The sequence below is a fragment of the Dendrobates tinctorius genome, unplaced genomic scaffold (genome assembly GCF_039654945.1).
Source record: "Dendrobates tinctorius isolate UK_male_01 unplaced genomic scaffold, ASM3965494v1 ptg000105l, whole genome shotgun sequence".
In the NCBI taxonomy this organism is placed as follows: Eukaryota; Metazoa; Chordata; class Amphibia; order Anura; family Dendrobatidae; genus Dendrobates; species Dendrobates tinctorius.
This window is the reverse complement of record NW_027361773.1, coordinates 13,636,608-13,662,409: the sequence shown is the minus strand read 5'-3', so window position 1 is coordinate 13,662,409 and position 25,802 is coordinate 13,636,608. Positions and strand designations below refer to the sequence as shown.

Below are 25,802 nucleotides of genomic sequence, written 5' to 3'. Positions count from 1 at the left end.
GCAAGGAGTGAGGCCTGTAGTAGACGGCGGCGGCCATCTTTTCCTGTGTCTCCTGCAGAGAGACGAATGCCATCTGTCGGATCCCGCTCCTGAGGAGACCTGTGGGCCGACTCAGTGATTCTCGGAGGTATTTTCAGGGGAATACGTGGTGTGAGCTCTGAGAAATGAGCCCTGCGCTTCCCTGGTCACAATAAACTAGCCCGTGGCTCCTGTCATTTCAGGGGTCTGTACACACAAACTGTGGCCCCCCTGCAGGCACTGCAATACACCCTGTGCTGCAGGACCTGGGTGAGGACCTCAGGCTTGTCATAAATCAACACTTCACGCTGTGACCCTATTCTGAGCTGGCTGCATTCCTTTCTACTGCCCAGCTTAAAGGAGCACATATATAGTAGATTAACACTATAGCTGCTGGAGTCGGAGGAAAGAGGGGATTTTGTGGTCACACGTTTATTCAGCTTGCCATTTGCATCACTGTTCAATATGAATTGTTCAAAAGGGTCGGGGGCAGCTGACAAACTGAAAGAATTTGCAAGAACTGATCCATCCGACAGTGCACGATCTCTCAGGCATAACTCATCACATGCCAAAACTACGGATCAGCGTAAAAACCACGCTTCTGATAGTGAGGGAGGTGGGGACCAGGATGATCTGACTCTTAGACAAGCATCCGAACAGTTAATGCAGGCCATATCTTTAACTAGAGCATCCCTGACAGAAAAGATAGAGGATGTTCACTCCGAGGTGGGCCGTCTCCGACAGGATATGCAAACCATGAGGGGGCGCATTACAGAAGTGGAAACGAGAGTATCCCACTTAGAGACAATCTCCCACCCATGGAAACTAAGTTAACAAGAGTGGCCGGCTCTATAAATGCCTGGAAGCAAAAAGCGGATGATCTTGAAAATAGACTGCGCCGAAATAACATTCGGATTATAGGATTGCCGGAGCGCTCGGAGGGTCAGCAAACTGAGCGATTCTTAGAGGGCTGGCTTAAGGATAATCTTGGAGATGAATTCTCCTCCACGTTTTCTGTGGAAAGGGCTTACAGGGTCCCCGGTCCCCACAAGGCCACTTCCACCGGGCAGTCCACCTAGACCATTCCTCGCGCGCCTCCTCAATTGTAAAGACAGTTATGCTATATTACGTCTGGCACGTCAGAAAAGAACTATTAAGTTTAACAATGCCACGATTTCAATCTTCCCCGATTTCTCTATGGAACTCCAAAAGCAAAGGGCACAATTCATGGACATTAAGAAGCAGCTCAGAGAAAAAAAAACATCTTATAAGCAATGATATATCCAGTTCGTCTCCCCATTGTCCATGAGGGCTCTTCCATGTTCTTTACGGATCCAGCAGAGGCAGCTGAGTGGTTACGCTCTCACACGGGATCTCGTGGAAATAAGTCCTGATATGTTTGCAGCTAATTGACATTTATCCGAAGAACTGTAGCATTGGAGCTCCTTCCACTGGCATCCGACTTCACAACCATACCGGACACTGTTTCCAGTGAGGGTATCCTCATGTTGGATGTATGATAGGAGAGCAGGACTTTGCTCCTTTATTTTTGAACTTCTTATTGTTCTCGTTTTCTTGTTAGTTTTGTTGTAGTTTTTATAGATATTGCTGCCAAAGATCTTTATGTGTTGCCTATAAACTCCACTCGCATCATACGGTATCTCATACTTAAATGAGGGGACATGGATTCTGAAATTGTCTGTTTGACCTGGAATGTAAGGGGTCTTGGGACTCCTCGCAAGAGAATTAAGGTCTTTTCCCAGATTAAGCGCCATCACCCCCACATCGTGGCTCTGATCGAGACGCATCTCACCAGGGATTCAGCCCGACATGTACAGAAGCCATGGGTACAGTGGTTTCTTCACGCATTTCATACTAGCTACTCGAGAGGGGTTTCATTGTTGTGAGACAGGAGGTCAGGGAGGCTCGAAGAGACCCGGAAGGCCGCTTTGTTTTTGCATGCACACTGATTAACTCCAAGACATACGTCATACCATGTGTATACAACCCCCCCCCCCCCAGCCAATATGTAAATTCTTCAGATGGCAATGAGCTTTGCTCTAAATTATCCTGATGCACACATTATATGTATGGGGGACTTTAATCTAGTTATGGATGACTGTCTCGATAGAATTAGACTGGATAGAGAGACTTCTGGAGGGACCTCCTCTTTACCCTCATCTCCCTCTTCACTGGCGCTGTTTATGGAGGATAGTGGTTGGTTGGATATGTGGAGGATGCGCCACCCCGGGGTAAAGGAATACAGCTGTCACTCGTCTACTAAAGGTACTCTATCCCGCATAGACTACATATTTGGTTCCAGTAGCTTAGTGATGTGGGTGGTTGACATAGAACATGGTAACAAAGGAATTTAAGATCATAGCCCGATTATACTTAGACTTAATTTTGGCCGATCAAAACAATACTTTTTGGAAACTAAATCCATTTTGGCTGAAATTGATTGGTCTATAGTTCTGTCATTAGAGCCTATTAGATTATTTCATCTCGTCTCACCCTGAACCCCAGGATACTGATCTGTTTTGGGATGCCCTTAAGGCGTATTTGAGAGGATGTTTGTCCTCTACGATCTCTTATATTAAAAAGATGACCTCGAGGGAAGATGATGAGATGGAACAACGACTTAAAGACTCCGAAGCAGCATATCTATATATATTCAGACTAATGAGAATAGAGTGGTATGGCTGACTTCCCATAGGCTATATACTCAGCACATGGACACCAAGTCTAAGCGCAAATTTTTTACTCAGCAATCCTATTTTGAACTAGGGAATCAGGCAGGTAAATTTTTGGCTTTTCTGGTGCGTCAGCATAACACATCTAACACCACACGCCAAGATCCGAACATTGGATAATTCAACAGTGACTTCAACTGAAGATATACTTCACTGTTTTTATGAGTATTATACAACATTATATAATTCTTTTCCAAAAATTTTTATTGTTTAAAACATTAAAACAGAAGGGGGGGGTGGGGGGAGGAGGAAAGAGATAATATGGAATTAGGGAACAAGTATCAGTTGACAAGGGATGCAACCCTTGAGTCGTAAACAAAGTCAACATTATAATCTGAAATATAATACAAGGGTATTAACTAAGGCAATGCAGAATAAACCACATAAACAGAGAAACAGTATTACAAAAATACACAATAGCAGGTCTGTATAGCAATATAGAGTTTAGATTGTGTAAGGATGAAGTAATAGCGATATTGCAATATAACACTGATATGTCTTTGGAGAGAAATAAATCAAGTAGGTAGATAGGGTTGGACTCTAGCATGGTAATGTTTAAGTGATGGGAGATGGGAAGACTTGGTCCCATTTTTGCCATTTACTAAAAAATGATTTGAACTGGTTGTTAGAGCGAACTTTAGTTCATGGGAGCAATGGCGAGAAACTAATTGTATAATGTCATTAGAGTTAGGAAGTGTAGGCCCTTTTCCAGTGGTATGCAATGGAGTTTTTTGCTACCATGCAAATATGTAAAAATAATGGTTTTAAAGAGGGTTCCCATTCTGCTATGTCTAAGGAAAGAAGTGCAGATTGTGGACTTAGGCCGGGGTCACACTGGCGATTAAATCGGACGAATGCAATGCGATAAAAAAAAAAAAAATCGCATTGCATTCGTCCTAATGTTATTCTATGGGGCAGCTCACATCATGCGATTTTTGATCGGATCCAATCCTCGGACCGAGACAATCGCAGCATGCTGCGATTGTCACCGATTTTCGGATCGGATTCGACAATGCAAGTCAATGGGGGCGAGAAAAAATTGGATTGCAAACGGACCCGATGTGTGAGTTGCAGTAAAATCGCACCAAAAGCCCAATTTTTTTTTTTTTTTAAATACAGTAATATCACAATGACCGGTTAAATAAAGAAACGAATTAATAGATCTAGACACACACAATAATATATATACATATATATATATATACACATATATATGTATACACACACACACACACACACACACACACACACACACACGTCATAGAGACACATTTATATATATATTTCTAATTCATACAGTTCTTCATTGCAGAATAGCCGCTGAAACATTTGCCGGCTTTTGTATAATCATTCTTCTGCCCGACATGAAATGACACATGGTTTACATATAGTTAACCATTTCATTTCATGTTTTTTTTTTTATGTCTATCACTATTAATTATATGAGGGTTTGTGGGTAAAATTTTGGAGTTGTAGGGGTTCATTTAAGGGGTTAATTCGTTGTATTAAATTGCGGGGACTCCCTGCAGCCTCAGTGACGTCAGCGGGAGTCCCAGCAATTTAATACAATGAATTAACCCCTTAAATGAACCCCTACAACTCCAAAATTTTACCCACAAACCCTCATATAATTAATAATGATAGACATAAAAAAAAACATGAAATGAAATGGTTAACTATATGTAAACCATGTGTCATTTCATGTCGGGCAGAAGAATAATTATACAAAAGCCGGCAAATGTTTCAGCGGCTATTCAATGATGAACTGTGTATGAATTAGAAATATATATATATATATATATATATATATATATATATATATATATATATATATATATATCTCTCTATCTATCTATCTATCTATATCTATCTCATAGAGATATATATATATTTTTTTTTTTTTTAATGTGTCTGGATCTATTAATTCGTTTGTGTGCGGAAACCTGTCATCGGGCTCCATTATATGTCCATTTAGCTACCCTGCGAGAAAATCTCGCCAGACGGATGTCAAACGGATCCTTACATGCGATTAAAATTGCATCAATGAAGAAAAATCGCATCAAAAACGGATCACTGGTTAAGATACTTTTGTGCGATTTCGGACTGTTAAAATGGGACCGATTTTTTATTTGTTGCGTGTGACTCCAGCCTTACAGTCATAGTAGAGCCGACAAGTTTGCTTAGGATAGAAAAAAATCTGAGTCCAAAAGGAGTGTGCTATTGGGCAGCTCCAAAATATGTGAAAATGTCTCCTTTTTGCCCACAGTTTCTCCAACATTGAGCTGAGTTTGACGAGCCAAAGTGGGCCATTCTGGCTGGAGTATAATACCAGCGGGAGGACACTTTGTAATGCGCCTCCTGCAAAGGCATGGATAAAGTGGAATTATAGGTTAGAGAAAGGGAGTCTTCCCAATCTTCTATGGCGAATGTGCGATTGAGAGTTTTTTCCCAGTTGATCATGTAAGGGTTTTCTTTTAAAATTGAATCACCATTGAAACTGTCATATAAGAAGCTATAACTCCAAAATCTTGGATGTCCGCAGTTACATAGCAGCTTCAAAGAGGTCTCAGAGAGGGTAGGTTTCTTATTCCGAAACAGCCTTAAGTTGTTTCTTAGAATCAGGAAATCCATAAATAGTGACGAGGGGATATTGTACTTATTCTTGAGGGAGCTAAAGCTTAGAAAGTCTTTACCGTTAAAGATATCTCCTAACTTTTTGATATTCAAATCTGCCCAAGTAGGAGGAATAGTATGACCAATTATTGTATAAGATAAAGATAGAGGGATTTCTTGTAATATTTTTGTCTTTGGAGTTTTATTATCTGATTTTAAGATTTTTAGCCAGGCAGTAGTTATTGCTTGGAAGACGGGATATTTTTGATGAGTCTGATGCCTACGGATTATTTTATCCAGTATTAAAAATGTAAGGGGTTTGGTATTATTAATAGCAGTTTCAAGATCAAGCCAAGCTGGGTCGAGTGAATTAGAAAGCCAAGACAAACTGTGTTTGAGTAGGAGGGTGAGGTAATGTGCATTGAGGTTGGGAAAGATAATTCCTCCGTGAGATTTTTTCTTATACAGGGATCTGGTGTCAGTCCTAGATCTTTTATTACCCCAAATAATTGAGTTTATTAAAATGCTTGAATGTTCGTTAGACATATGGTGGGGATGGGCAGGGGTAAGCAACTCAGGATGTACAGAATTTTTGGCAGAGTAAATAATTTTACTGCGAGATTCCTCCCCCACCAGGTCAAGTCTTTGTCCTTGAAAGATCTACTGTCTTTAAGAATTGATTCCTCTATTTTTTTAATGTTGGATTTGACAGTTTCCGATAGATTCTTATTAATGATTACGCCTAAATAAGTGAACTCCTTTTCGCACCAGTTCAATGTGGTTACAGCTTGGATGATTGTGATTTGTTCTTTTTGAACATGAAGTGGAAGAATGTTTGATTTTTGGTGATTTATTTTGAAGTTGGAGAGAGTTGAGAATCTATTTCTCTGAGGGCTTCAGGGGTGGAAAGTTCAGGCCTTGTGAGAGTGAGTATTAAGTCATCGGCAAATAGACTCAACTTATGCTGACGAGTATGGGTGGTGAGACCTGTTATATTAGGATTTTGCCGTAGGTGTTCTGCTAATGGTTCCATGGCCATGTTGAATAGTAAGGGGGAAAGGGGACAGCCTTGTCGGGTACCATTGGAGATCGCAAAAGTCTCAGAAATATGGTTATTGCATATAATTTTTGCCTTAGGGCACGAATAAAGAGCCATGAAGGTAGTGGTTAGGGCTTCATTGAAGCCAAATTTGTTTAGAGTATATTTTAAATAACACCAGTTTAAGCTTTCTCAGCATCTACTGATATCAGAACTGTCGTTTTTGACGAATTGGCTAATTTAATAGATCCAATTAGCCTCCTGGTAGCATCGGCCGGCTGTCTCCCCTTCGTAAACCCAATTTGGTCGTTTTTTATTAATTTTTTTAATCATTTAGTAATGATATAGGCCAGAAATTATCTAAAGATTCAGGATCTCCCTTTTGTTTTGGAATAAGCGTAATTGCCGCTTCTAACATCTCCGGGGGGAAGTGGCCTTTTTTTGAAGTGTAGTTAAATGTCTCAGCCAAGTGTTGTGACAGGGCGTCATCAAAAGCTTTGTAGTAGGCGTTGGTGAACCCGTCTGGACCCGGGGATTTGTGCATTTTTAATTCCTATATTGTTCCATCTATTTCTAAGGGGGTGAATGGTGCTGACAGACTTATAAGGTCTTCATCACTCAGAAGGGGTAGGTTTATTTCTTAGAGATATTTGTTATCATTAGGATTAAGCTGTAGGTGGGGGGGGGGCAGATTTCAAATTGTATAGTTTGTTGTAGTATTTGGCAAACTCATTTGCTAACTCCTGCGGATGGGAGAGTTTGGAGCCTCCGTTAAGAGTTTTAATTCTGTTTTATTTTATTATAAATTCTTTTGTGTTTGATACGATTTGCCATGTACCGCGCCGGTTTGTTAATAGAAGCGTATAGCTTAAATTTCGAGGAACTCAATGCTGCTTCATACGGGAAATAGAGAACAGATCTCAGCTCTTGTCTTAATTGAGTTAGCTCTGACTGCATTGGAGGGAAGGGAGTGCTATGCCTAACAGGGAGTTCTCTAGTTTGCGTATGGAAGATTGGATTTTCGCTATTTTTTCTCTTTTTTCCTTTTTCAGTTTAGAGGATATGCCAATGATAACTCCCCTGATGACTGCTTTATGGGCACACCAATTCAAAGCTGGATTTGTGGCTTCCTATTTGTTTTCAGCAAAAAAGTTGTCAATAGCAGTTTTCAAGGTGGCTTTATTGATGGGGTCGTGTAGTACATAGGAACTGCATTTCCACAGGCCGGCTCTATTCAAGGGGAGACCTAGGGACAAATCTACGAAAACCGGAGAATGGTCCGAAATTGATATGTGCCCAATAGAAACTTTTGTGATCTTAGTGAGGGAAAAAATATCAGCTATGATTAGGTCGATCCTTGAAGCAGATTGGTGAACAGTGGAGAAATGTGTGTATTCTTTAGAATTTGAATTTAAACACCTGAAGGAGTCAAACAATTAATTTTTATCCAACCAGAGATTCAAGTTATCAGAGGGAGGTCTTTTGTTGGAAGAGGAGTCTAAAGGTACTGTCACACTTAGCGATGTACCAGCGATCCAGACCAGCGATATGACGCGGTCAGGATCGCTGGTACATCGCTAAGTGGTCGCTAGTGAGCTGCCACACAGGCAGATCTCACTAGCGACATCGCTGGGGACGGGGGTCGCTACTTACCTGTCACACCAGGCGATCCTGCGTCCTCCCGCCCGGCTCCACGCGTCGCTCGTCTTCACAGCAGGAAGCGCCGCAGGAAGCTGACGACGAGAAACAGTCCTGAACGTTCTCGCGCGATCAGCGATAACCAGCAGGGGAGCCGGTCGTAGGCAAGTATCACACACAGAGATATCGCTAGCAATATCGCTATAACGTCACTAGTTATAGCGATATTGCTAGCGATATCTCTTGGTGTGACTGGCCCTTAAGGAGCTGTCTGGGGTGATATTAAAGTCTCCTAGCAGTAGAAGAACACCTCTTTTTACTTCTGATACTTTCCTCATGAGTTTGGACAAAAATCTGATTTGGTTTCTGTTTGGGGCATACACGTTTACTAAAGTGCATTCTGTACCACAGATTTTACACACTAATATGTGGAATCTACCACCCTCGTCCCCGTATTCCTCCAAGGCTTCAAAAAGGGGTAGATCCACTGATGATGGTCGCTACTCCTGCTTTTTTTTTGGGGACCATAAGCTTCGAATACATGAGGGAAATTATGGTGTGTGAAGTAGGGATGATTGCCTGCCAGGAATTTCGTCTCCTGTATACAAGCTATATCGGCTTTAGCATTTAAAAGTTCTCTCCAAAGGGTATGTCTTTTTTGTGGGCTGTTCAAGCCCCTAATGTTGTAAGAAACAAGTGTAAGACTCATGTTAGTAAGTTAATATGGACAATGAGTTAACCAGTGAAAATATGTTAAGTTATACAAGAGCTATACTGTAACTCGCCAAAGCCTACAGAAGGCTTAGAACCTTTAGTGTGAGCCTAGAAAGACAAACAGTTATGCAGAAATATGGACTGTAGAACAAAGAAAATGTCAACTTTCAACAAATGGGTATAGAGTTAAGCATTAACGCTACAAGAAGAGAAATTGTTCAGGAAGTCTACTTTAAGAGGACTGCCTCTTATTACTGGGGGTAATCCGTGCCGAAGGGAATACGAGGAAAAACCTCAGAACTGTGGTGGTGTTCGAAGAGCCAGCCAACAGAGTAGAGGAGCAAGATTAAGTTTAGGCTCATTTGCCATTATGAGACAAAACTCCCCCAAGTGATCTAATGAAATCAATTCCATCCTCCGAGTTGAATACTGGGATTGTTCTCCCTTTATGAAGGACCAACAATTTTGTGGGGTAACCCCACTTATAGGGGATGTTTCTGTCGCGAAGAGCTGCAGTAATTTTGCCGAAGGACTTCCTTGCTTCGAGAGTGTCCTTGGAAAAATCTGGGAACACTTAATTCTTTATGAGGTTCTGGGAAGGTTCCATGGGTTTTTAGGAAAGTCATGATCTTCTTCGTTTTGAAAAAATGTATCCTGAGGATGGTGTCTCTTGGTAAATCTGATGAAATCTTCGGTGGTCTCGGTAGTCTGTGGGCCCTATCAATGGCTAGATCCGGCTCACTCAGTTCTGGTAAGGCTTGTCGGAAGACGTCTTGGATGTGACTTGTCAAATCGTCTTGAGCAATGCTCTCGGGGATTCCCCGGATTTTTATATTGTTGCGGCGTCCTCTATCCTCAAGATCCGCTAATTTCACTCTGAGCTTATGAACATCTCATGATAGGCGTTCAAGTTCGTAGTATGTAATCGAAAATCTACGCTCTAGCTTGTTGATCCTTTCTTCATGATTAGTTAGTTGTTTATCTATTTCGTCAAAATATTTTTGGAAACACATATCAATGTCGGCTTTGATCATTCTACTCTGTTTTTCCAGTTTGGCATCCATCTCGATGCTGTGTTTTTTTTAGCAGGTTAGTCATAATGGCTTCAAAGTCAGGGCTGTTATCTTTTGCTTTAACGGATGTTTGTGGAAGGTTTGAGGTGACCGATTTCTTAGCGGATCCGGATGTATCAGTTTTCATTTTGTTTTTGGCAGGGCTTCGATTTGGGTGAAGTGTCAGTGGAAGCATCATCATTGTCTTCAGCTTCTGAATTTTCCCTAGAAGAGTCGAATTTTTCGCCCCATGACCCTGGTACTCTTCCTTTATTGTTTGTAGTGGAGTCCATTTTATCAGGGGAAGAAGTCTTTCCTAGCATTCTTGTTCGTGCGGTTTAGTTAGGAGAATGTTGTGGATCCTTATGTGAATCTAGTGAGCGAGGACTGTTTCTCAGGGGAGAACGTGACTTAACCGGACTAACGGCCTCTAATTGATCCCTAGATTGCCAATGAAATCCAAATGCTCTCTCAGAACCTCTGGAATTCTGTGGCTTAGATAAGGCATTTTTCCCTTTTATTTTTTGATTGCTCATTTTGAGAGAGATTTTATCTGCTATAGTCTAATTTTGCAGAGATTACAATGAAATGAACCTATGAAAGTAGAAAAGAGTGGAGAGTTCTTGTCCACTGATAGGGTTAATGTATCTTTAGTAGCCGAGGGAGGAGAGACTTGGGGGTGGGGTGGGGGGGGGGGGGAGTTAGAAACAGTCCAGCACAGCAAGTCTCTGTGTTCCTGTTTTGATTGATAGGGACGGCCAGAGGTAATAAATTTACTTTGTTGTCACCAGGGACCCACCAGAGACACTGTATGTGATGCCCGAGACCAATAAAAGCAACTATTGTAGAGGGGAGCAGCGGTTCTTTGGCCTTAATGATGACTAGCATTACAGGCTTTTTATTGCAGATATCCTCAGCTTATCTCTAGCTAAGCAAACAAGAGGGAGAGAAGCGTTCTCTTAAGGGCATGTCACACTAAGAGATATCGCTAGCAATATCGCTATAACTAGTGACGTTATAGCGATATTGCTAGCGATATCTCTGTATCTGATACTTACCTCCGACCGGCTCCCCCGCTGCTTATCGCTGATCGCGCGAGAACGTTCAGGACTGTTTCTCGTCGTCAGCTTCCTGTGGCGCTTCCTGCTGTGACGACGAGCGACGCGTGGAGCCGGGAGGGAGGACGCAGGATCGCCTGGTGTGACAGGTAAGTAGCGACCCCCGTCCCCAGCGATGTCGCTAGTGAGATCTGCCTGTGTGGCAGTTCACTAGCGACCACTTAGCGATGTACCAGCGATCCTGACCGCGTCATATCGCTGGTACATCCCTAAGTGTGACAGTACCTTTAGATGCGGTGAGGGGGAGGGGAACGGGCAGCACTTAAGGGACCACAGGAGCAGTGAAGCAGATTTAGCTATTTAGCTATCTATCTAGCAGTGAGCTATCTGCTGTTACTGGGTCACAACTAGTAGCGCTGGGGTCTCTGCAGCTTTCATAGTCTGTGTAGCAACTATGATCTTGGCCGCGGGTCTGACGTCTCTCTCTCTGGCCCCAGAAGCCGCGCAGCGCCTCGGGTAAGTTAGATGGGGGGGGAGGGAGGAGCGATGAAGCGGTAAACTGCGGGGATACCACGGGAGAGTCCACTCACGGTTTGTATATGTCCGGTCTCCCCGCTGCCTGCGTCACTAATTCCTGCCGCTTGGAAGTCTGATGCAGTCCAAATCAGTTTAGGCCGTCGGCCTCTAAGGCCTAACAGGCTGCGAAGACCAACGTTCAGACTCCCTGGCTGTCAGATAAACACCGGAAGGTTATCCAGGGCGGGTCTCCACGAGCGGGTCTCAGGTATCCCCCGAGCAGGAATGGGGCTCGAGAGTGTGGGGTGTCCAGGTCCCGCAGATCGAACCGCTGGTCTAGGAGAGTCCCAGGCTGTGAGGTGAGGCTAAATGAGGTAGGCCTCAAAGTGTGTTCCCCTTTCTAGTGGGACTAGATGGCCTGTTTTGGTGTCAAAATGCTCTCCCAGCGGAGAGGAGCACGTCTCATCAGGTTTAGAGGCTGGATGGCCGGTATTTGTTGGTTTGTGAGTCGGATTGGGAGGTTTTTCCTCAGAGCTCCCAGAACTTGTGTCCTACATGCTCCAGACACAAGCCACGCCCCCCAACATTATATAATTCAACGAGTGGTCTTGATACTCTACAATGCCTAAATTACCTATCAGATATAGAATTCCCCACACTGGATGCTACCCAGCGAGCCTTTTTGGATGCGGATTTTGATATAGAGGAAATTAAAAATGCTATGATGGCTTTGGCCCTTTGAAAGATTCCTGGACCAGATGGGTTCCCTGTTGAACTGTATAGAAAATATCAAGATATTCTGGCACCACTTCTTCTAAAAGTATTTCAAGGGATCTTGAGGGGGGACGGCTTTCCTGACTCCTTTTATGAAGCAAATATTATCACTCAAGAAAGAAGGGAAGGACCCCCTTGATTGTGGATCTTATTGCCCCATATCACTGGTAAATGTAGATTATAACATTTTCACGAAGATTCTGGCCACTAGATTAAACTCCGTAATATTAGATCTTATACACCCAGACCAGACGGGCTTTGTGCCCGGTAAGAGCACCTCTATAAATATCAGGAGGGTCCAGTCAGTGATTGAATATAGCTCCCTGGTACCAGATAATAATCAGGCCCTGGCATCCCTGGACGCAGCTAAAGCCTTTGATTCCCTTGAATGGCCATTCTTGTTTGCATGTTAACAAAGATATGGCTTTGGTGCTAAATTCCAAAAATGGATTGGTGTAATATACGCAAAACCTAAAGCTTGTATAGTTATAAATAACTCCATATCAGAATCCTTTTCTCTTTCTAGGGGAACGCGCCAGGGTTGCCCCCGCTCCCCAGCCCTCTTTGCCCTTGCTATAGAAGCGCTAGCAATACGTATGAGGGCCTCTCCGAACATTAGAGGTATAAAAATAGCATAGTCTAGATAATATTGGTTTATACGCTGACGACATGGTGGTGTTTATGGATAAAACGGACGAGACGTTGCCACATGTGATTACTACCATAGATAAATTTAGTAAATACTCCGGCCTTTATATCAACTGGAATAAGTCCGCTCTCTTGCCCCTCTCTCATGGCCCTGTGACCCATCTTAGCTCTCTGTCCCCTTTGCCCATAGTGTCTCACTTTAAATATTTAGGAACTAATATCTCTAAAAGCAGTGATCTTGACCTACAACTTAATATCTTCCCATTACTGGAACTGGTCAAACTCAAATTCGCCTCATGGAGTAAACTTCCCCTCTCTGTTGCCGGCCGTATTAATCTAATTAAAATGATTCTACTTCCCAAACTTAGTTACTCCCTCCAGCATAGTGCGGTGCTGGTTCCTAAATTCATCTTCACTAATCTGAACTCCCTGACCACGTCCTTTATATGGGGGAAATCTAGACCCAAACTTAAATTATCCACTCTACAGAGGTCTAAACGCACGGGGGGAGCGGCACTGCCGGATTTTTATTTATACTATCTGGCAGGACAAATTAAAGCTTTGAGTAAGTGGATGCCGGAAAATAATCTACCTAACTCGGATCATCTCATTCATGCTGCAGAGAATGACTGTCCGTTTTTTTAGAAACAGATAAACTTAATGCCCCCCGATTGTTACCTCTACTCCGTTTAGCGAGGTCGGTCTGGAGACAGATCAAAAAAGTGATCCGCTTTGAGGGCATCATTGCTGAAATGCCACTATGGAACAATAACTATTTCCCGGTGCTGTTGAACCACCCGTCCGCTGGCTTTTGGACCTCACATGGTGTTTCTTTAATAAAAGACCTATATGAAGGTAATATCCTTATGTCTTTTGAACAAATCCAACTTAAATATAATGTCCCTAGATCCCAATTCTTCCGTTATCTTCAACTCAGATCAGCTGTCCATTCGCATTTACGGTATTCAAGTACGACCCAAGCTATCTCATCTCTCCCTTTAATAGGAATCCTTAAATCCCAAGGCCCTCGGGGCCTTATCTCTACTCTTTACATGTACATGTTGTCGGCAGGAACTGACTCTGCTATAACGACAATTAGGGGGAAGTGGGAAGATCTCATTCCTGATGCTCAGGCTGAGGATTGGAAGGAGATTCTTGAATCTCTAACTAAAGTATCTCCATCTATTAATAACAGAATTACTCAATTGTATATCTTACATCAGTCACATCTAACACCATCGCGACTTTTCAGGATGGGTCGTTTCCAATCCTCGAAATGTTTGAGGTGTCATACAATGGAAGCAAACTTTGTACATATGGTGTGGGGATGCCCCATTGTCCTTTCATACTGGTCTGAAGTAACATCATTGCTAACATGCTTAGTGCAAATTCCTGTTCCTCTTAGTCCATCAGTTTGTTTATTCGGGTTGCTAGATGAGGAGAATTGGGGACACTATATTAGGATTTTTCTATGTGAAACACTTTTCTTGGCTCGGAAGGTGCTGGCGTTACGTTGGATGGGAGGGTCAAACCCCTCTCTCAGAGCCTGGATTGACCTGGTGAACTCAGTCATCCCATATGAGCGAACACTATCAAAACAGGGGCTGTATGGGCATATTTGATAAAATCTGAGATAGATGGTGTCACGGGGTCCTTCTCTGGTATCACACAATCAACAGAGCAAGCGAAGAGTGAACAATTCCAAGACCTTTATTTCAGGCAAAAATACAAAAAGGTCCATATTCAGTCTACCACACAAAGGATAAGATAGTCCAGAATAAGAATGCAGTCCAGTATCAGGATAAAATGTCCAGGGAAACGAGATTTCAAAACTCTAGCACCAGAGGATAAAAATGGGTCCTTCTCTCTGAAATGCAGCCTTTTCACCATCTTGTCTCTACCAGAACTGACTTGTCCAGCTGCCGTTCTTCCCCCCACCCCCTTCCTTGTCCAGAGGTAGTCCAACAAGTTGCCTCCCAGAGGAGAACAAAAGGCCTTAGGGATTAATGCACTACAGGGGGTCATCAAGAGACAGATACAGTGAGGCTGTAGGCTTACAATGCAATAAAAGCACTATGAAAATAACTGGAATTGTTAAAAATAGGAATATACAAAAAATGACATCCACATAACATATCACAAGATCACAACCTCTCCCCCCCCATAATAAGTGAGCACGCCATGAGGTCTACACAGACCTCTGGCCTGCTCACTTTAGTCCACATTGCTCCGTTATTTATAGTTCCTTGTACAGTGGCAGGGGTAGGTCGGCCTGGGGAGCCTATGGTTCTTCTTGTCGAGACAGTCCATCGGCGTTCTGGTGTTGGCTTCCTCGCTTGTATTGGATAGAGAAGCTGTAGGGTTGTAAGGACAAGCTCCACCGCAGCAATCTTCCATTGTCCCCTGATACGCGATTCAGCCATGTGAGGGGGTTGTGGTCTGTAACAATTGTAAAGTCTCTGCCATACAAGTAGGGCTGCAATTTTTTTAGCGCCCATACGATGGCAAGGCACTCCTTTTCAATAGTGGCGTAGGCAACTTCCCGATCCAGTAGTTTCCGACTGGCAAAAGCAACAGGATGTTCTTCTCTGGCGGCGTTCACTTGGCTAAGTACTGCCCCAATCCCAAAGGTGGATGCATCTGTCTGCACGAGGAACCTGCGTTTATAATCCGGGGCAGCCAAGACAGGAGCAGTGACGAGGGCAGTCTTTAACGCTGAAAAGGCATCCTCGCATGCCGTCGTCCAAGTCACATTCCTAGGCATGTTCTTGTGGGTCAGGTCGGTTAGGGGCTTGGCCAAGGTACTGAAATTAGAAACAAATTTGCGATAGTAACCAGCAGTTCCTAAAAATGCAAGTACCTGCTTTTTAGTATGGGGTCTACACCAGTTGCTAATGGCTTCCACCTTGGCAGGCTCAGGCCTTAGTGTTCCACCCCCTACTCTATGCCCGAGGTACTGCACCTCAGCCATCCCTATCTGGCACTTATCAGGGTGAATGGTCAGAGCTGCAGTAAGGATACAGTCCAGCACTATGCCCAAGTGTTTAAGATGTTCCTCCCAGGTTGTGCTAAAAATGGCGATGTCGTCTAAGTAAGCACAGGCAAAGTCCTGACATTGTTGTAACAGTCGATCCACCAGTCTCTGGAAAGTAGCGGGGGCAGTTTTCATCCCAAAGGGCATTCCCAGGAACTCAAAGCCCAAATGGAGTAATGAAGGCTGAGCGCTCCCGAGCGTCCTCCGTTAGGGGTATCTGCCAGTACCCCTTGCTAAAGTCTAACGCGGTCACAAATTGGGCACTTGTCAGACGATCCAATAGATCATCAATCCTGGGCATGGGATAAGCATCACTCTTGGTGGCATCATTTAGTCGTCTGTAATCAACGCAGAATCGTGTTGTATCATCCTTCTTGGGGACCAGGACGACAGGAGAGGCCCAAGAACTGTGAGATGGCTGAATAACTCCCAGTTGTTTCATCTCCTCCAGTTCATTCTTTATCATGCCTTGAACAGCCTCTGGAACCCGGTAGGCAGCCTGCTGGATGCGGCGTTGTCCGGGGGTTTCCACATGGTGACTGGTGAGAGTAGTCTTCCCCGGCTTTGAGGAGAAAGCAGCAGCCCTCGGCCTTAGTACGGCGACAATATCGTCCTTTTGTATATCCGATAAATGGGAGCCCAGGGGCACTTGTTCCAGTGATCCTCCCGCTTGGGCAACCAGGAGGAGATCTGGGAGATACTCGTCGTCGGCGGTATCACTAGGGGGGTGGCAGACAGGTAGAACAGGCAGAGATCGGTCGTGGTAGTCTTCAGCATGTTAATGTGGACGGTTTTCTGTCGTCGACCACTAGAGTCCAGGGCAATAACATAGTTAGTGTCATTAAATTTCTTGACAACCTGATAAAGGCCTTCCCACACTGCTTGAAGCTTGTTGGCAGGGGAAGCAGTAATCATGAGCACTTGCTGTCCTTCCATAAATTCCCGGTTCCTGGCATTACGGTCATACCAGGTTTTTTGTCTGGACTGGGCCATTCGCTGATGTTCTTTAGCGAAGGTAGCTAGCTGGGCGAAACGGGCTCTGAGCTCTAGAACATAGGGAACAATGGGCATTCCAGTATCTGAGATGTCTCCCTCCAAATGTTCTTTCAGAAGAGTGAGAGGCCCACGGACCTTCCGGCTAAACGGTAGTTAAAAGGGAGAGAACCCTGTGGACTCTTGGGGAACCTCCCGATAGGCGAAGAGATGTGGCAGGTACTTTTCCCAGTCTTTTTCAACGTCAACAAAAGCCCTGAGCATATTTTTTAGGGTTCCATTAAAGCGTTCACATAGTCCGTTGGTCTGCGGGTGATATGGGGTGGTGCGAATGGCTCGAACACCACATGTATGCCTTAGGGACTGGACCAGATCTGACATGAACTGAGTGCCTTGATCCGACAATATTTCACTAGGAAACCCTACCCGGGTAAAGATGGAAACAAGGGCCTCGGCTACCTTTACTGCTGTAATACTGGACAGGGCCACAGCTTCAGGATACCTAGTGGCATAATCCACCACGGTCAGGATATATTTTTTCCCTGACCTGCTGGGGTGGGCCAGAGGACCTATGATGTCGACGGCTACATGTTGAAATGGTTCCTCAATTATGGGCAGGGATTGCAGGGGTACCTTATGTCGAGCTCCTGGATGCCGCATTCGCTGGCACACATCACAGGTGCAGCAATAATGGGCTACAGACTGCGAGACGCCCGGCCAGTAAAAACTTTGGGTGAGTCTCTTTTCAGTCCTTTTTCTCCCTTGATGCCCAGCCAAGGGGATGTCATGGACCAGTTGAAGTAGCTGTGCCCTCTACTTCTGAGGGACAATGAGTTGCCTGGTCGTTGCCCTTTGTTACACGATAATACAGTCCGTTTTCTCGAGTGAAGCCATCCCCATTATCTCCCATGTGCCCAGTTTCTGCCTTTCGCCTAAGGGCTGCTAAGGTAGTGTCACCCTCTATTTCTCTCCTAAACTCCTCTCTGTCCCAAGACTCTCCCAATGTAGTAGCAGCGAAAGTATTGCTTTCCGACTGATGCGGTTCGTGGTGGTTGCTCCCCGGTGGGGTCCGGATGACGTAGTGCTTGAAGGGCCTGTAGTCGGGTGACTGCTCCCACAAATTGGCACTGTAACTCCCCAATGTCGTTCCCAAGGAGGATATCTGCAGGAAGTCCTCCCATAACTCCAATCCAACACAGTTTTTCTCCACAACCATAATCCAAACGCACAGAAGCTCGCTGTATAAATGCGGGCACCGCCCGCCAGGACAATGGGAATTCCCGGACCCTGGTAAATTGCCTCGGGTCGAACCACACGGGGGTCAGCGATAGTCAAGAATGCCCCTGTGTCTCTAAATCCTGACACTTTGTATCCATCAATGACGACATCCTGCAGGTGGTGTTGCCGTTGCTCTGAGTAGCTAAAGGACAGAGGCCGGAGTCCGTACACTCCAGGAGGGGTATCTATGGTGCTGTGGTCGGTGGTCCACTCTGGTGGGGGTGGTGGGAGCTCTTCTTCAGGTGTGGTTGAATGTACAAGATGCACTGGACGAGGTGGGGCTGCGTGGGGCTCCCTCCGAATCCTGGAGGGACAGCCAGACTGCAAATGTCCAGGTTGCCCACACCCATAACACCTCCTCTATGTGATACCCCCAGGTCGTGGTCGGAACTGTTGGGGCCTAGGATTGTGAGGCGTGATTGTCATCGGCTTGCGACTAGGTGGAAGGGCAGATATAATTGGAGGGGGACGGGGCGCGGGAGCAGGCCGTGGTTCATTGTCCAGAAGCCTCCTCCATTGCGGCCGGATAGTAAGGGCTTCATCGGCCAGGGCTGCAGCTCTATCCACGGTACACGGCGTGCGCTCCCGGACCCATTCCCATACCTCTGCAGGGCACTTGGCAATAAAGTATTAAGTTACGTACCGGTAACGGTATTTTTCGGAAGCCCATGACAGCACCACGAGAGAGGGGATCCGCCCTATAGGAACAGGAAACCTACAGATACAAAAGGGCGGCACCTCTCCCACGCATCAGTTGGATTACAGAGCTTGAGAGGCTACCATGGTTAGTACACAACATATAATATATACAACCTATCTACCCTATTTACCAGAATTATTTTACACCATCTCCCACATAAGGTAATTTTATGAACAATCTTCTAAAGGAGTGCACCGTTATACGTGAACAAAGGAGGGAACTAAGGGTGCTGTCATGGGCTTCCGAAAAATACCGTTACCGGTACGTAACTTAATACTTTATTCGGACTCCCATGACAGCACCACGAGAGAATTACAGAGATGTAAACTATCTTAGGGAGGGACTACAGCCTGCAGCACCCTTAGCCCGAAGGTGAGATCTGAGGAGGCACTCATGTTTAACCGATAGTGGTTAAAAAAGGTGGAAGGAGATGACCAGGTGGCCGCCTTACATATCTGATCAATAGATACTCCAGATCTTTCTGCCCAGGATGATGCCATGGCCCGAGTGGAATGCGCCCTCAGATTCTGTGGAGCCGGGCCGCCACCTGCTGTGTAGGCAAGAGAGATAGCCTCCCTAATCCACCTTGCTAACGTGCGTTTTGATACTCTGTATCCTTTCCTGGGACCTTGGAAGGATAGGAATAATGCGTTCTCCTTCTTCCAAGGATCCGTGGCTGCTAAATATGTAAGTAAGCATCTCCTAATATCTAATGCCTGAAGTTTTTGCTCTTTAGGGTTGGTTGGATTAGGGAGGAAGGAAGGCAGAACTCTCTTGTGTCCTGAGGAATTGTGTTGCTACCTTGGGAAGGTATGCTGGATCTGGCCTTAGGATTACTCTATCTTGCAAGAACTCAGTGTAAGGGGGCAATCTGGAAAGTGCTTGTATGTCGCTCACCCTACGTGCGGATGTTATCGCTACCAGAAATGCTGTCTTAAGAGATATAACCTTTAGTGAGGCAGAAACTAAAGGTTCAAACGGACTTTCCGTCATGGCTGTAAGGACTAAGTTTAAGTCCCACGGCACACATCTGTCTTTGTGTATAGGTCTCGATCTGGCCGCTGCTCTGATGAACCTTGCTACCCAATAATTTTTTGCAATATCACCTGCAAACAGGGCTCCTAAGGCTGAAACCTGTATTTTTAACGTACTTGTGGAGAGACCCAATTCGAAACCTTTCTGGAGAAATTCCAGAATATGTTTCGTGGGAATTCCGTCTCTGACGTCAAAGTGAAAGGTGGACAGGAATCGTTTCCAGGTCCTAGCATAGATGTTAGTGGTAGTTAATTTTCTGCTCTTTAGGAGGGTGTCAATTAAGTTCTTGGAGAACCCTCTATCCCTTAACAGTGACCTTTCAAACACCACGCCGTCAAATGAAGTCCTGCTACTTGTGGGTGGCTGATTGGCCCCTGGTAGAGGAGATCCGGAAGGTTCGGCAGTACCCAGGGATCGCATACCGACATGGTCCTCAACCATGCGAACCAGGTCCTCGTGGGCCAAAAGAGGGCAATTAGTATGACTTTTGCCCGATCCTCTCTGATCTTCCTGACTACCAGAGGAAGAAGATTCAATGGCGGGAAGGCGTATGCCAGAGAAAAGTCCCATCTTATCAGGAGGGCATCCACCGCCAGGGGATTTTCCCTGGGGTTCAGAGAGCAGAACGATTTTTCTTTTCTGTTTTCTCTGGTGGCAAAGAGGTCTACCTCTGGCTGACCCCATCTGCGGACAATCTGGTGGTAAATATCTTTGTTCAAAGCCCATTCTCCTTGCCTTAGAGCCTTGCGGCTTAGAAAGTCTGCTCTTACGTTGTCCTTTCCGCTGATGTGGATTGCGGTTAAAGATAGAAAATTTCTCTCTGCTATCTGAAGGAGCCGTTCTGTTATCTGCATCAGAGCGCTGGAGCGGGTTCCACCTTGGTGGTTGACATATGCTACCGCTACCTGGTTGTCCGAGTATATCCTCACGTGATGGCCCTGTAGGTAAATAATGAGTTTCTTGACTGCCCGTTCTATCGCCAATAGCTCTCGCTCTCTCTGGTTGGATGAGATTTCAGAATCAGACCCCCAATGTCCCTGTACCACTATGTCCCCCATATGGGCTCCCCAACCGAAGGAACTAGCGTCTGTGGTTATAATGCGGGTTATCTGTGTTATCCAGGGCACCCCTGATGCTAGGTTCTCGCTATCGAGCCACCATCTAAGCGATGTAACAGCTGAGGGGCTTAGCAACACTCGACCTTGTAAGGAGCCTTCTAAGGCCCTGCTATTAACCAGGACGTCGTTCTGAAGGGCTCTAGTATGGAATTGTGCCCACCTGACTGCTGGGATGCATGAAGTTAGAGAGCCTAACAGGGACATGGCCTGTCTGAGGGTCATAGACGGATTATCAATTGCCCGAAGAACCTGCTCCTGTATCTTTTGCAATTTATCTAGTGGCAGCAGGCACTGCTGAGTTTCTGAATTTAGTAATAAGCCTAGAAACTTCTGTATTTTTAAGGGCTGGAGTCGGGATTTCTCGTAGTTTAAAATCCATCCGAGGTTTTCTAATCTGGTTTTAGCTTTTTCTATCTGGGATCTACAATGACCCACCGATTTTCCCACAATCAAGAAATCATCTAAATATGGGATGATTAAGACATCAACCTCCCGTAAATGAGCCATAACCTCGGCCACTATCTTTGTAAATACCCTAGGTGCTGCTGAGAGACCAAAGGGAAGGGCTCTATACTGATAATGACGCACTGTGCCACCTACTGAAACCGCCACTCTCAGGAACTGCTGGAAGTCTGTATGGATAGGAACATGATAGTACGCATCTTTCAGATCTATGACTGCCATAAAACAACCTTTAAACAATATTTTTATTGTTGTATTAATGGACTCCATCTTAAATGTACGATTAATCAAAAACCTGTTAAGGAAACGAAGGTTTATAATCATTCTGAATGTCATATCAGGTTTCTGGACTAGAAACAGGGGAGAGTAGAACCCTCTTCCTTTTTCAGCTTCTGGAACCTCTACCAGGACATTTTTCTGGCATAGGCTCAAGACTTCCGCTTCTAAAGCCGCCTGTTCGAGAGGAGAAGATCTTAAAGGGGTTAGTTTAAAGATGTCCCGCGGGACCTGGGTAAACTCCAATCTAAGCCCGGTGGATATTACCTTGCGCACCCAGTCACTATTTGCAATCTGTGACCATGCCGGGAAGAAGGATGACAGTCTACCCCCCACGGGAATTGCTAGTCATTGATTTGGTCTCTTTTGATCTCTCGACGAGCGTGTGAACATATAGCCCGTACCGCTTCTCCTTCTGTCTTCCCATCTGGGGCGATCTCTAATAGGCGAAGAGTTGCGCCTTCTCCCCTGGCCGAATCTCCTTCTACCAAATGGACGACGGTAGGACGCAGACGAAAGGTTTGGGAATTTTTTCTTGTCGTCCCCCGCCTTCTCAAGCAGCTCGTCTAGGACAGCGCCGAACAAATATTCGCCCTCACATGGAATCGCACAGAGCTTTGCCCTGGACTGAATGTCTCCCTGCCAACACTTTAGCCACAGGGCTCTACGAGCTGCATTAGAGAGACCTGCTGCTCTGGCGACCATTCTCACTGCATCTGCTGAGGCATCTGCTAGGAAGGCTGCTCCCGCTTGGATGGTTGGTAGGGCCCCAAGAATTGTCTGTCTTGATGTACCCTGTTTTAATTGTGACTCCAACTGGTCCAACCAGACCATCATTGACCTGGCCGTGCACGTCGATGCCACTGCTGGTCTTAAGGACCCGGCCGCCATTTCCCAGGTGTTTTTAAGGAAAGTATCTGCCTTTCTGTCTAGGGGATCTTTAAGGGATCCCATGTCCTCAAAGGGTAGCGAGGACCTTTTCGATGCCTTTGCAATGGCTGCGTCTAATTTGGGGGCTCTGTCCCAAGTATTCACTGCCGGATCGTCGAAGGGGTATCTGCGTTTGAGGGCTGGTGGTAGCGACCCTCTTTTATCCGGTTTTTTCCACTCTCTGTGGATCAGATCCTGGATCTTTTGATTTAATGGGAAGACTCTCCACTTCCTCTGTTCCAGCCCACAGAACATGACATCCTGCATGGATAATTGGGGCTTAGGCTCCTCTACCTCCATTGTCCCTCTGACTGCTTTTACCAGCTTGTCTACCCGGTCAAGAGGCAGACAAAATCGCCCCGAGTCCTCTTCTCCTGAGGAGGACGAGGGAGATGAAGCCTGGGAGTCTCTGCTTTTTCTCCATTCTACCGAGGAATCGGACTCCACCGGGACCTCGCCCCTTTGACTTCCCAGCTGGGACAAGGACTTTAGGGTTTCCCTCATTTCTGCCCTGACAATGTCCCTTAAACTCGCCGCTACCGCGGGCGACTCTTCTGCCACCGTCTGCTGAATACAGGGGGGGCACAATCTTTTGAGGCATGCGTCCGGTAATGGGCATGCACAGAGTGCGCATTACCTATGTTTAGTCTTACTCGTAGCCTTTTTCCCCTAGAAAAAAAACACAGAAGGGGGGTCCCGTCACTGAGTGAACTTTCACGAAGATCACTTACCAGTGCCACAATCAAGTACCGGAGAATGAGGGGGATTTCTCTCAGTCGATGCTCCTACTCATTACTGTCACGGGACACCTTTTTCTGTTTGACCTGCCGAAGGTCATCCAGGGGCGGCAGTGATGCTTGCCGCTGCTGTCGCCCTTGCTTCTGCTGCTGCTGCTGGTGTTGCTCTCGATCACTCTCCATTACCACTGCTGCTGCTGTACGCTGCTGCTTGTGATAATGTGGCCAAGGCAAGGTACCCTGCCAGGGTCCTGCCTAAATACCCCTCCTCCGGTCAGCAGTATCCACGCCGCGCCCCTCCCCCCCTAACAGGGCTCCCTACCCCAGCTGGCGTCGCACCCGGCCCGAAAGCCGACGCCATCGGTGTTTCCGATAGGCGCCGCCATCTTGGATTCTTCGGGCATGCGCAGTGGCGCGCCGACCCAGATGCGCATCCTCCGCCCGCCCCCCGTCACCGCTACCCCGGGAAGGACCGGAAGTCACGCGGGACGCCCGGGAGCCCTGGAAGCAGCGCCACCCGGTCACAGCCCCCTGCCGCCGTACCTGCGCCGCCGGAGCCGGGAACCCCCGGGGGGAGCATACTCACCGGCGGCGGCCTAACCCCGGAGACGGCCATCCTCCGGACGCCGCTCCCTGCCGAACACGCCACCGCCGTGCCACCCATCCTGGGCCACCGTGGCGTCCTCCAGAAGATCCGCACCAGGCCGAGGTAGGAGACCCCCTCGCTACCTGTATCGGCTGGCCGGTCTGGGATCTGGTCTTCTGTAGGATCCCGTCCCCTCAGGAACAGGAAACCAACTGATGCGTGGGAGAGGTTTTAGCATATAGAATAGAATCGTAGAGTTGGAAGGGACCTCCTGGGCCATCTGGTCCAACCCCCTGCTCAAAGCAGGATTCGCTAAATCATCCCAGTCAGATGTCTGTCCAGCCTCTGTTTGAAGGTGCCGCCCTTTTGTATCTGTAGGTTTCCTGTTCCTATAGGGCGGATCCCCTCTCTCGTGGTGCTGTCATGGGAGTCCGAATAAATTGTTCTATAAGGAACGCCTGTATAACATCTTCCACAGTAAAGGCATTTTCTGCTTCCAGCCATCTCCGACATGCCTCGGACATCTTATGTGCATACATCCTAAACGATCCCCCCGTGGTGCATGGGAGGTCTCGGAACTTGGCCCTATATGAGTCTGGGGTAATAGCATGGTAATCCAGGATAGTCCGCTTTACAATGTTATAATCCCGATTCCGCAGTGCATCAATGGTTCGGTAAGCCTCCGCCAAGCTTCCGTTCAGGAGGCCCACTAACAAACGCATCCAGCTAGAGTGGGGCACCTTCAACACAGCACACTGCTGCTCAAAGTCTTTGAAGAACCCCTCCACATCTCCAGAAGCCTCATCAAATGGCTTAAACTCTGTCCGGGTGATCCGTACAGGCTCCCGGATTGTTGGGGTTACACTCCACATTGCGTTACTCCCTTTTTCAAGCTCCATTGCTTCCTGTCTCCGCTGTGCCCGGCGGGCAGCCTCCTCCTTGTACTCCTGAGAGACGCCGAGGCCCAGAACCGCCATCTCTTCTTCATACCACACCAACCACTGGCTTTTCTGGATGGGGATCCCTGTCTCCAGTGCTCGTCCTTCAGACATCTGGGAGGAGGTGGTCGGGCTATCGCCCACCAGTATATCGATTAAGGCCTCTTTAGTCAGTCCCTGGTAGTTCAGGCCCAGGTCTCTGGCTCTCTTATGTAAACTGCATACAGTCCAATTTCTGTACTCACTCTGTGGGTGGTTCTCCATTGGGTGACGCTCTGTTGATCCCACTGCTGCCACCAGTTGTCACGGGGTCCTTCTCTGGTATCACACAATCAACAGAGCAAGCGAAGAGTGAACAATTCCAAGACCTTTATTCAGGCAAAAATACAAAAAGGTCCATATTCAGTCCACCACACAAAGGATAAGATAGTCCAGAATAAGAATGCAGTCCAGTATCAGGATAAAAATGTCCAGGGAAACGAGATTTCAAAACTCTAGCACCAGAGGATAAAAATGGGTCCTTCTCTCTGAAATGCAGCCTTTTCACCATCTTGTCTCTACCAGAACTGACTTGTCCAGCTGCCGTTCTTCCCCCCACCCCCTTCCTTGTCCAGGGGTAGTCCAACAAGTTGCCTCCCAGAGGAGAACAAAAGGCCTTAGGGATTAATGCACTACAGGGGGTCATCAAGAGACAGATACAGTGAGGCTGTAGGCTTACAATGCAATAAGAAAAACAATATGAAAATAACTGGAATTGTTAAAAATAGGAATATACAAAAAATGACATCCACATAACATATCACACCATCACAGATGGAATTCCACTCATCTCACTATATCGGGGAATGGAGGCTCGGTACCACCGTGACTGTTATAGTTGGAATCTATCGAG

At 46.2% G+C, this 25,802-nt stretch overlaps 1 protein-coding gene across 1 annotated transcript in view; it reads right to left on the bottom strand.

The window, feature by feature from the left end:
- Positions 1 to 25,802, bottom strand: part of MKLN1 (muskelin 1) — a 138,781-nt gene that overhangs the window by 54,547 nt on the left and 58,432 nt on the right. The window lies entirely within an intron of this gene.